Here is a 10,973-nt window from a genome sequence, read left to right as displayed (position 1 = left end):
AGAGAGAGACACAGCGAGAGACGGAACACAAGCGGGGGAGTGGGAGAAGGAGAAGCAGGCTTCCCGCGGAGCAGGCAGTCTGACGCGGGGCTCGATCCCAGGACCCTGGGATCACGACCTGAACCGAAGGCAGACGCTTAAGGACTGAGCCGCCCAGCCGCCCCGTTTTTTTTTTTTTTTTTTTTAATACAAGAACATGACATGAAAGAAATTTAAGAAAAAAGATAAAAGATTAGCCACAGCCTCCCCTCACTTAATACAGTGCCAGGCACTGGCTGGGAGCAGCTGGGGTACGTGACCTTCATGGTGTTGCCTGGGTCTAGGAGTCTGGATCTTGGCTGGGATTGTACTTCCTTTCCCTGTCCTGCTGAGGCTGATGACAGCCCATAACCTTCCCAAGCCCTGCTGTCAGCTCCCAGCTGAGCCCCAGTGCTACCATTTTCCCCTGTGCTCTGAGTGGAGTGGATCCTGGAATGGTCTGAACTGGAGGGTGCCATCCAGGTGGTTCCCCCATTAGCCCTAAAAAGGCAACCCTCTGGGTCTGGGAGCAACTTCCTGCCCTTAGGGGAAACGTGAATGTTTTTGATACAATAGCGAAATACATGAGGTTAGGCTTTACTGTTCTTAAATAACTGTAGAAAGTCAAGTGTAAAGAAGAAAATCATCTGCAATACACCATCTCATAATAATCATTCTTATGACTTGAATGTATTTCCCTCTGTATATACATGCAAAATGTTCTCTGCTTACCATGTGATTGCCTGAGCACCCATACTGCTTGTTAGCATGAAGCTCAGTCTCTTCCTCTTGAATTCTGTCCTATCGGATACCCCCCCTTCTCACCACCCACTTTTTGTTGAAAAGCTTCAAGAACTTCCTTGGATAGAGTGGTTCAGTCCTGCTTGCAGATGTTAGGCGTGAGTAGCACCAAAAGCTGTGATCGTTCCTCTGTCACTCAACGCATGACAGTCTTACTCTTGAAGACCAGCCAATTCTGTGCTATTGGACAGATGACTCAGGTGCTCTTGAAAGCGTTACAGAGGTGATTTCACATGTTAGCTTCAAGTTCCCAGTCATGGATTTTCAAAGCATGAAACAGCTGAGGAATGATACAGTTGGGGAATCTATAGTCCTCACCAAACCCTAAAGGCCTTTGTGCTATCTGGACCAGATCTAAACTAGCCCCTTTCCTCAAGGTAATTTCATATCATGACCTTGTTGGCTTCTGCTAATACTAGTTCTTGCTTGGGATCACACCATGATTCTCATAACAAATGTCCCTAACTTGAATTTCAATAAGCAGGGGTGGGGGCATCACAGTACCTTCTCACCCAGAGGAGTTTGGACACTTTATGAGTATAGATCTACATGTCCTCACAATCCTCAGTTTTACAGGGGTGCGGGAGCCTTCACTAAGCTCCACAGAAGATAGAGAGCAGTTACACCCTTTCTCCAGGACCACGGAGGGTCACCACCCTACATTTCTATTGTTAAAAGGAACTCTAAAGCAGGGACATATTTAACCACTGGATCTCTGAAAAGATAAAAAGCCCTGATCTTTTGTTGCCAATTTGTGTGATGTAAATACTATTACCATGGCCAATTTCAACCTACCAAGGTGATGCCACTGGGCTTAGAGTTGAGAATCGATGCCTACTGTCGGCACCCTCTGCTTTTGGGAGTCCAGCCACCTCCAGGACACCGTTGCCTCAAGTGACCGGCAGGACAGACGTCTTCTCTGAGGACACCTCTTGTTTCTGCTACCAGAGAACTGCTGGAAGCATTTTCTAAGTAAGTAAATAAATAAAGTACACTCCATTATATACTTAAAAACTGAACTAAACCGGACAGTATATTCTTTAAACATTATCAAAATAAAACTCCAGATACCCAGTTTTTCTGTACTTACCAAACCCCTTGGAGGATCAGGTTTATTTTTTTGTCTTTAGTTATTAGGTTAAAACACATTATGCCCATCACTTAAAGCACCTCCTTGCTAACCAACGCCGATACCTCTGTCCTGTCTCCCTCTCTTTGTCCTGCGGGGGGCGGGTTGGGGTGGCGATGAGACATTGAGAAGCCAAGCCCACTGTGCGGGCAGCTCTGGACTCCATTCCTAGACCCCGAAGACTCAGGTTTTAGATGTTGTTTAAAGCTGTGTGATATTTCAGTGAGGGGCCTCTCGTTAAGCATTTGGGCCAGAGGTTGTAATCAGTATCTGGCGGTATCAGTTTCCTTTAGGGATCTCAATTTGTTAATTAGGATATACATTTTTTTTAATATCACACTTGAGAGTTTTGCCTCAAAAGAGTATCTAGGGATTTAAAACAACAACAACAACAACAAAGAAATGCCAAGTTATACTATAATGAGCCCCTTCCCTCTTTCCAGGGGCTATTTTGAAAGATGACTGTTAGTGCTAAGCTGCAGTCTGCCGGCCAGCACCCCAGCCCCTAGCGCAGAGAGAGCCCTCGTCCGGGGTAGCTCCCTCCCATCCCGTTTCCCTTGTCTTCTGGGGATTTTGCCCATGGCCTTCAACATATGTGCTGGGGAGATGTAATTTAGTCAAAATAGGGGAAGCTTGTAGGATCTGTGTTTTTATTCAACATATTTTTATTCCAAGCTTACAATGTGCCAGGCATTAAGTGCTGAGATTTATCAGTAAACAAAATAGACAAAATTGGGCGCCTGGGTGGCTCGGTCGTTAAGCGTCTGCCTTCGGCTCAGGTCGTGATCCCAGGGTCCTGGGATCGAGTCCCACATCGGGCTCCCTGCTCTGCGGGAGGCCTGCTTCTCCCTCTCCCACTCCCCCTGCTTGTGTTCCTGCTCTCGCTATGTCTCTCTCTGTCAAAAAAAAATAGACAAAATTTCCATGCTCATGGAGCTTACATCCTAGGGAGGAAGGGCAGACAATGAATGAATGAGTGAGTGAGTGAATGAATGAGGGAATGAATGAATGAGCGAGTGAATGAGGGAATGAATGAGTGAATGAGTGCGGCGCAAACAAGGACCAATGGCTTGCGGGTGCAGCATTCACTTTCTGCTAGAGGAAGCAGAAGAGTCCTGGAGTCTTGCAGAAAAGCTCCGAAACTCAGATATCCTTCCATAGACTCCGGAAGGGCACTGTCTGTGTTCCCAGAGATGGTAGAACAGTGCTCAGCTTTGATGTCACCCCCTCCCGTCACCCCTCAAGACTCAAACTCAGAGGTCCGGGAGCATTGCCAGGCTCCCTGGTCCAAGGGCCCTTAGAAAAGGCGGCTGACCTCCTTTCCTCTCCCCCACTGAGCCGCACATCTTGCACTTAGGCAGCATACACAGGTGTCGGTGGAACAAAGAGGGGAAGGAGCCCCAGATAAAACCAGAAGCCCCAGCTTCGAGTCCTGGCCTTGCAATTTACTAAGCATAAAACTTCGAGCAGCTTGCTTACCTTCTCTGAATCTCTTTCCTCACCTGGAAAACAGCTACTAAATCCAACTTCAACCTAAACCAATAGCTGATACAACACTATTTCAATGCAATTTTTAAATTATTATTTTGATTATGAGCTAAAACATATAGTGACTGAAGTGGGTCAGTCTGGAAATTTGTCGTGTGTTTCTTTCACTCTCTTGCTATGAAAACAGCATTTCCAGTACAATATTAGGCAGTGAAGCTATTTTCAAGTGGGGATTTAAATCAAATATTAAAGAAGCATGTGAGGTAGCTGGTGGTGGTGTGAGACTTCTGCTTGAGTGTGAACCTCCCTTGTTGTAGCAGAGGACTCCTGGGATTTGACCTCGTAGAAAGGTCACAGTGGGTGCTTCCTTGTGCCTGGTTGCTGAAAGGAATGAGAGGCTCCCAGGATGCTGTAGGGCTCAGGGGGAGGTGGGGTGGGTGGGTGACAGAATGGTCAGGTATAGGAGCATTGGGGGAAAGACTGCCTTAGTCAATGTGGATAGTGGCCTTGTACAAGTCTGAACTTCTGAGCAGGGAGCCCGATGTAGGACTCGATCCCAGGACCCTGAGATCATGACCTGAGCCGAAGGCAGATGCTTAACCGACTGAGCCACCCAGGTACCCCTGTTCTATGGAATTTAACGGGAAAACTATTTCCTACACTTGTGAATTGCACATGTAAGATGCCCCTGGTTGTAACTAAATAACAAACTTAATTTCTGGTCATTATATGTGTGATACCACAATGTTATTATGTTACTTATTTCACGGTATGAAACAAGTCTATCATTTAATAGGCAGCCTCTTTGGGTCATACTCAGAATGTTTACTGATGCTCTAAAAACATCCAGGTTTTGTCAAGGGCACTTTTAAAATTTGATGCTTAAGAAATCTTTACAGCCAGAGAGGCAGATGTGTGGAGGAGAGAGATAGCAATTAGCAAAGTATAGACCTAAAACATTTTAGAAAACATTGTCTATAGGGGGCGGAGTTTAAGATGGCAGAGTAGTAGGGGGACCCTGAACTTGCTTCGTCTTTCAAATGTGGCTAGATCAACATCCAACTATTTTGAACAACTAGGAATACGATTTGAGGATTAAGGAAACATTACCTATATTCTTTAGTACCAAATCCTTAAAGTGTTATAGACACATTGTGTTTAAAAATACATGTCAAATTCTTAACTATTAAAGTTCACAAAAGTTTGAGTCATTTTTTTTCTTTCCTTGTTTCACTACTATCTGAAGGAGCCTAAAGTAGCTCATGGAATTCCTGTCTTCCTAATAGTTTTGGAAATGTTTTGTGGGTTGTAGTTATTTCAAAATAAGAAAACTGAAGTTCGGGGCAGGAATACCGTTTTCTTCTGAAACAAAATGACAAGCCAGACTTATTACAAGGAGTCAGCTATTCTTAGACTAAACAGGTATCTGTTGCAGCTTTCTATAAAACGTGTACAGTTACTAGGCTGTACTGTTTTCTGTCTTCTCTGGGAAGCTTGCCCCTTATCAGTCTGTCTTAAGGTGCCCTGGAGGGTCTGTCTCTCCTCCCTCTTATCGTTGTCCTCCTCTTCTTCTCCCTCCCCACTCCCATCAGCGTCACCCCTGCTTTGTTCTCTATCCTTTTCATCAAGGTGGGAACTGTTTGACTAGATCACCAAAAGATACCTTTCCATCAACACCAAAGGACTGATTAAATCTATTCTCAGGCCAAAAGATGACTCACAAGGAAGTTTGTGAAAAGAAGGAGCAGAGAAAAATGGAAGGGACTGGATTTTATGATTTTAAGAGTTGTTTACTTAGAAACAGACTCATGTAAACAAAACTTCCCAAAAGCTCTCTGACAATTTCTGGGGAGAAGAAGCTGGAAAAAACCAACCCAGATGTGGCCTGCTGGTTGGAACATAAATTTCCTTGGTGGTTCCTGGAAAGGGGCACCACCCTGAGGGCGGAACAAGGAGATCCATCATACCTTAGTAACGTCCTCGGATCTATTAAATTCTTGGGTAACAATTTCATCCTTTTCCATATACTAGCAGCCTCATCCTGAGTGTGCAGGGCAAAGTGACCCAGACCATGATAAGGAGCAAAGTATTTTCTGTGCTGTACCATTCCTGTTTCAAAATAGGAAATCCCATTCTATGGAAGAAATTCCAAATTGGCTTTTCATTTTACATGCCGATAGCTTCGGGCAGCTGTAACCAACTTTAAGCAGTGATTACAGCCTTGTGCACATAACAACTTTCTGCATTTTGATTACGTTTATTAAATTCGGGCTCTGGAGTCTGTTATCGATGGTGTTATTCTGAACCGGATTCGGTTAGGAAATGAGTCCGTGTGCACGCGCCCGCGCACCTCACTGTGAGCTGCCACTGCTTGCGTTCAATGGCAGTTGTGTTCAGTCACAGTGACAGTTGGGTTCACTTCGCCAGCTCATTTGCACACCTCTTCCCCTCCCCTGTGGTTTTAAATTGCTTAATTAGTGAATCTGTCTTACTTTTAAGTAGCAGCCAAGCAGGTTGCTCACCTGCCACGTTTGTTTTGCCCATCAGCGCTCCCCTGTCTTTCTGCCTGGTCAAGTCTCATTAGCTCGTGCAGTGTGGCTTCTTGCGCTGCTGCTGAGGGGCAAGCTGTATGTTCCCTGCAGCACGTCTCATGTGGGGGGTGGTCAGTCATTTAAGCACTAAGGTGGGGGAGGAAGAGTGCGGTGAACTTGGGTGTCCCTGGGAGCACCCAGGGGAGAGGAAGGGGCCAGTTGCCCCCCTCCTGTGGGGTTATAATCACATGCAAAAGAAAAGCTAATTCGAGGTGAAAGGCCTTGATCAGGTTGAGGAAGAGTCTGAGTTCACGGTATGAAACAAGTCAAATGCCAGTGTCTTTGTAGGGAGCTGTGTTGGTTATGTTGGGGATGGGGGATAGTGATGAAACCTTCACCATCTCCCACCCCCAGAAACAGTTATGCCTCTCAAAACATGCTGGTTAGAGGCAGTGATGTTTTGTCTCTGCAAATCTAGCAGATCCTTATTATTTTACTATGGTCCCTTTCACAGGAATGGTTTTGGTACCCCTTATAAATAGCTATTTTTTTTTTTATAAACAACCTTATTGACATAAAATTTACAATCCATAAGGTTTACCTGTTTAAATGTTCTTTATTATATGTAGAGGGTGTGTAACCATCACCATAATCTAATTTTAGAACATGTCATCATCCCCTAAAAGGAACCCTATACCCATTAGCAGTCACTCTCCATCCCCCCCCCCCCCCCCCCCCCCGGCAACCACTAATCTACTTTATACCTCTATAGATTTGACGATTCTGGTCACTTTATATAAACGGAAGCATACAATTCTGGTCTTTTGTGACTAAACTTCTTTCACTTAGCATAATTTTTTGAAACTCACCTATGTTATAGCCAACTATGATACAGTTATCTATGTATACCATTCCTTTTTATGGCTGAATAATATCCCATTCTAGGGATATATGATTTTTTGTTTATTCATTTATCAGGTGATGGACCTTTGAGTTGTTTCTACTTTTTTGACTATTATAAATCATGCTGGTATAAACATTTGTGTGCAAGTTTTCTTGTGTGGACATATGTTTTTGTTTTTCTGGGGTACATACCTTGAAGTGGAATTGCTGAGTAATATGGTAACTTTATATTTAACATTTTGAGGAACTGCCAAACTGTTTTCCAAAGTGGCTGCACTATATTTCCACTAGTAATGTATGAGTGTTCCAATTTCTTAGCATACTCAGCAACACTTGTCTTTTTGAGTATAACCATCCTAGTGAGTGTAAAGTGGTATCTCATTACCCTAATAGCTAATAATGTTGAAAATCATTTTGTGTGCTTACTGAGATCTTCTTTGTAGATCTTCTTTGGAGAAATGTCTATTGAAATCACTTGCATTTTTAAAATTGGGTTGTCTTCTTATTATTAAATTATGCAAGTTCTTTGTATATTCTGGACACACGTCTCTGATCAGATACATGATTTGTAAATATTTTCTCCCAGTCTATGGGTTGTCTTTCCTTGATGGTGTCCTTTGAAGCACAAAAGTTTTAAATTTTGAGAAGGTCCAACTTATTAATCTTGTCTTTTATTGCTTGTGTTTTGGGTATTGCATCTAAGATATCACTACCTAAAACAAAATCACAAGGATTTCTTCCTATGCTTTCTTCTAAAAGTGTTATAGTTTAGCTTTTACATTTAAATCTATGACCGACCCACTTTGAGTTAAATTTTTGTATATGGTGTGAGGTAGGGGTCCAAAATCATTTATTGCATGTGGATAGCCAGTTGTCCCAGTGTTTGTTGAAAAGACCATTCTTTCCGCCATTGAATTGTCTTAGCCTCTTTGTCAAAAATCAATTGACTATGAAATTTAGGGTTCATTTCTGGGCTCATAATTCCATTCCATTGATCTATATGTCTATCCTCAAATGTCCTCTTCAGAAAAGAGCCTAAATTTAAGTATATAAATTTGAAAAAATTTTGCAAGTGAACACAACTGTGTAGCCAGCACCCAGACTTAGAAATATAATATTATTACTACCCCCACTAAACCCCCTTACTCCTCTTAGTCACTGCCTCCAGAGGTATCTGCTCTCCTGACCTTTATCACCACAGATTAGTTTTGCCTGTTTTTGAAATATATATAAATGGAACCATAGAGCATGGGCTATTTCCTGTTTGGTTTTTTCCTTCAACATTGTGTTTTTGAGGTCCATCTGTGTTGTTTCATGTAGCAATAGTTCATTAGTAACTAATGTGATTTTTTGATATGATATTATAAAATATGTCATTTAAGGATCTTCATAATTCAACAAACCAATATTTTCTCTTTTTTAAAAAAGATTATTTATTTGAGAGAGAAAGAGTGTGAGTGCACGAGCTGGGGGGAGGGGCAGAGGAGGAGGGAGAGAGAGAATCCCAAGCAGACTCCCTGTTGAGCATGGAGCCCAACGCATGGCTCATTCTCATGGTCTTGAGATCATGACCTGAGCTGAAATCAAGAGTTGGATGCACAACTGACTGAGCCACTCAGGTGCCCAGTATTTTCCAAATGACAAATGTATGGTAAAGATCCACTTAAAGTGCAATATAAATGAATGGATTTTGATGTAACAGAGTTTGAAGAATTCATTGATACGATTCCAGTTTCTATACTGTAACTAACCTTTAAAAAATGACTACTTGTAGAGTTTTGGTGTAGTATCAAAGAAGAATAGCCGAGCTGCTAAATTTCTCCTTCCTTCTCCAGCTAAATATCTATATAAGGACAGATTTTCTTCATGCATTTTAACTTAAAAACATATCACAACAGGTTAAATGCAGAGACAAATATGAGACTGTAACTGTCTTCTATTAAGTTGGCCATTAAATAGATTTACAGAAATGTAAAATAATGACACCCTTTTCACTACTTTTTTCTTGGAAAATATAGTTGTTTTTCATAAAATACTATCTTGGGTTAATATGTAATAAGTTTTACCATTGCTATTTTAAATTAATTAATATTTAAATAATTTTTATTTTTAATTTCTGATAGGACAAATATTAACAGATATTACTCAGATAAACAAAAGCTCTTTGGGGGGTCACTGATAATTTGTAAAAGTATAGAAGGGTGCTGAGACCAAAAAGTTTGAGAACCACTGGTGTAGGGGGCGCTAGGCACTTAACACATAAGCTTATAAATAAGCATGTCATTATAAATCATGGCAAGTGGTATAAAGAACAGGGTGCTAGGAGAAACGAACCAGTGAGAGCCATTAGAAGGGGGGTGACGTCAGAGACGGCCCCTCTGAAGAAGTGGTTTTCAGCAGAGATCTGAAGAACAAGAGTGAAGATCGTTGTGGGCATAGGGAACAGTACAGGCAAAGCCCCTGAAGTGGGGATGAGCGTGGCTTGGGGGGAATATGGTGATGAGAAGGAGAGTGGCATGGGATGAATCAGGAACTAAATCCTACAGACTCTTGTAGATCATGTTAAGATTTTGGCATTTTGTCCTCATTCCATGAAAAATTCATATCATAGTAATAAGAATTACTATAATATGATCAGATTCAAATTTTAGAAAGAGGACTGATTGCTGTGTTGAAAAAAGACTGGAAGGGGATAGGAGAGAAGTGAGGGGAGCACTTGGGTGGCAATTTTAATAGTTCAGGGGAGAGCGAGGGGTGCCTGCACCAGGAAGGTAGTGGCGCACGTGGGGCTATTTGAAGTTAACATTTATAGTTCTTGCTGCCCCCATTGGAGCAGAAGAGAGAGAAGACTCCTAGGTTAGAGCGCTTTTACCCACCATGCTTAGAGATACCAGTTCCCAGTATCACAAAGATCAAATATCCATTACATCAATTTTATAATTATTTGCTGGGTTTTTGTGTGTGCGACTGAATCACCCACATTTACTTGATAATTAGATGTGATGAGATTGAAAAAAGTCACTCTTATAGCGCCACCTTGTGGACAGTAGTGAGAAGTTTTCTTATTGGGTCCAATAACAAAAAAGACACAAAGTTCTTGAAGAGGCTCACCAGTTATCAGCCATTCCAAGTTCTTGGAAGGAGATGGGATATGAATACATTCTAGAGAATTAAAGTTAAACTGCTATCCTGAAAATAACTGTACAGATTTATTCAGGCTTGATCCCCTCTGGTTGACATCAACATCAACAGTAATTGACTGAAAATACCTTCTATTTCGATCTCACCTGACGGCCACCTCTTGTATCTGTCCGCTCCTGTTCTGCTTCTTTTGCACCTGACCTGACTACTGACGCTGGAAGTCCTCAGGGCTCAATTTTAGAACCAGCCCTCTTCTTGCTTCCTACTCTGCTTAGGCACATTTATTCCAGACCCTCATGTGACTTCCCATCAAGACTCCCAGAGTTCTCTGGTCCAAGCCTCTCCTCTGAGTGCAGGGTCCCTCTTTCTAATCCCCTGTTCCCCCTCTCCACGTGAATGTTCCATCCAAGACTGAACTTGGGATTTCCTCCTCTCCACATCTGCCATTCTTCTGGTGTTTCCAAATTCAGTGGAGGCACAACACCCTCCCCTCCCTGTTTTCAAATCAGAAACTTGGAAGTCATTCTTGAGTCCTCCCTCCCCCTCCGTCCCCCCTCCCCCTCCTCCTCCTCTTGAGCCCTCCCTCCCCAGTCAATCTCTTGGCCTCTTCTGTTTTACTGGTAGGTATCTCCGGAGTGGCCCACTTTGGTCTACTTTGATTGCCCCTGCTCTTTCTGGCCATCCCATCTCTTGCCTGTCCCATAGCTACAGCCTCCCCTCCAGGCTCTCTGCAGCCCATTCTCCACATTGATTTTTTCAAAATGCAAATCTTACCAGGCCACTTAAAACCTTCCAGGGTTGCCCTGTGGTGGGTCCTTCCCTCCCCCCACCACAAGCTGCTTCCCAGCCACTCTCCACCTTGCTCTCTGCACCTCAGCCCCACTGGCTCCTCCATTCCCTAAGTACCTTCACCACAGGGATCTGCCCCTGCTCATCCCTCTACGACTCTCCTGGTTATTTCT

The sequence above is a fragment of the Neomonachus schauinslandi genome, chromosome 1, assembly GCF_002201575.2.
Source record: "Neomonachus schauinslandi chromosome 1, ASM220157v2, whole genome shotgun sequence".
In the NCBI taxonomy this organism is placed as follows: Eukaryota; Metazoa; Chordata; class Mammalia; order Carnivora; family Phocidae; genus Neomonachus; species Neomonachus schauinslandi.
This window is presented reverse-complemented; position numbering follows the sequence as displayed.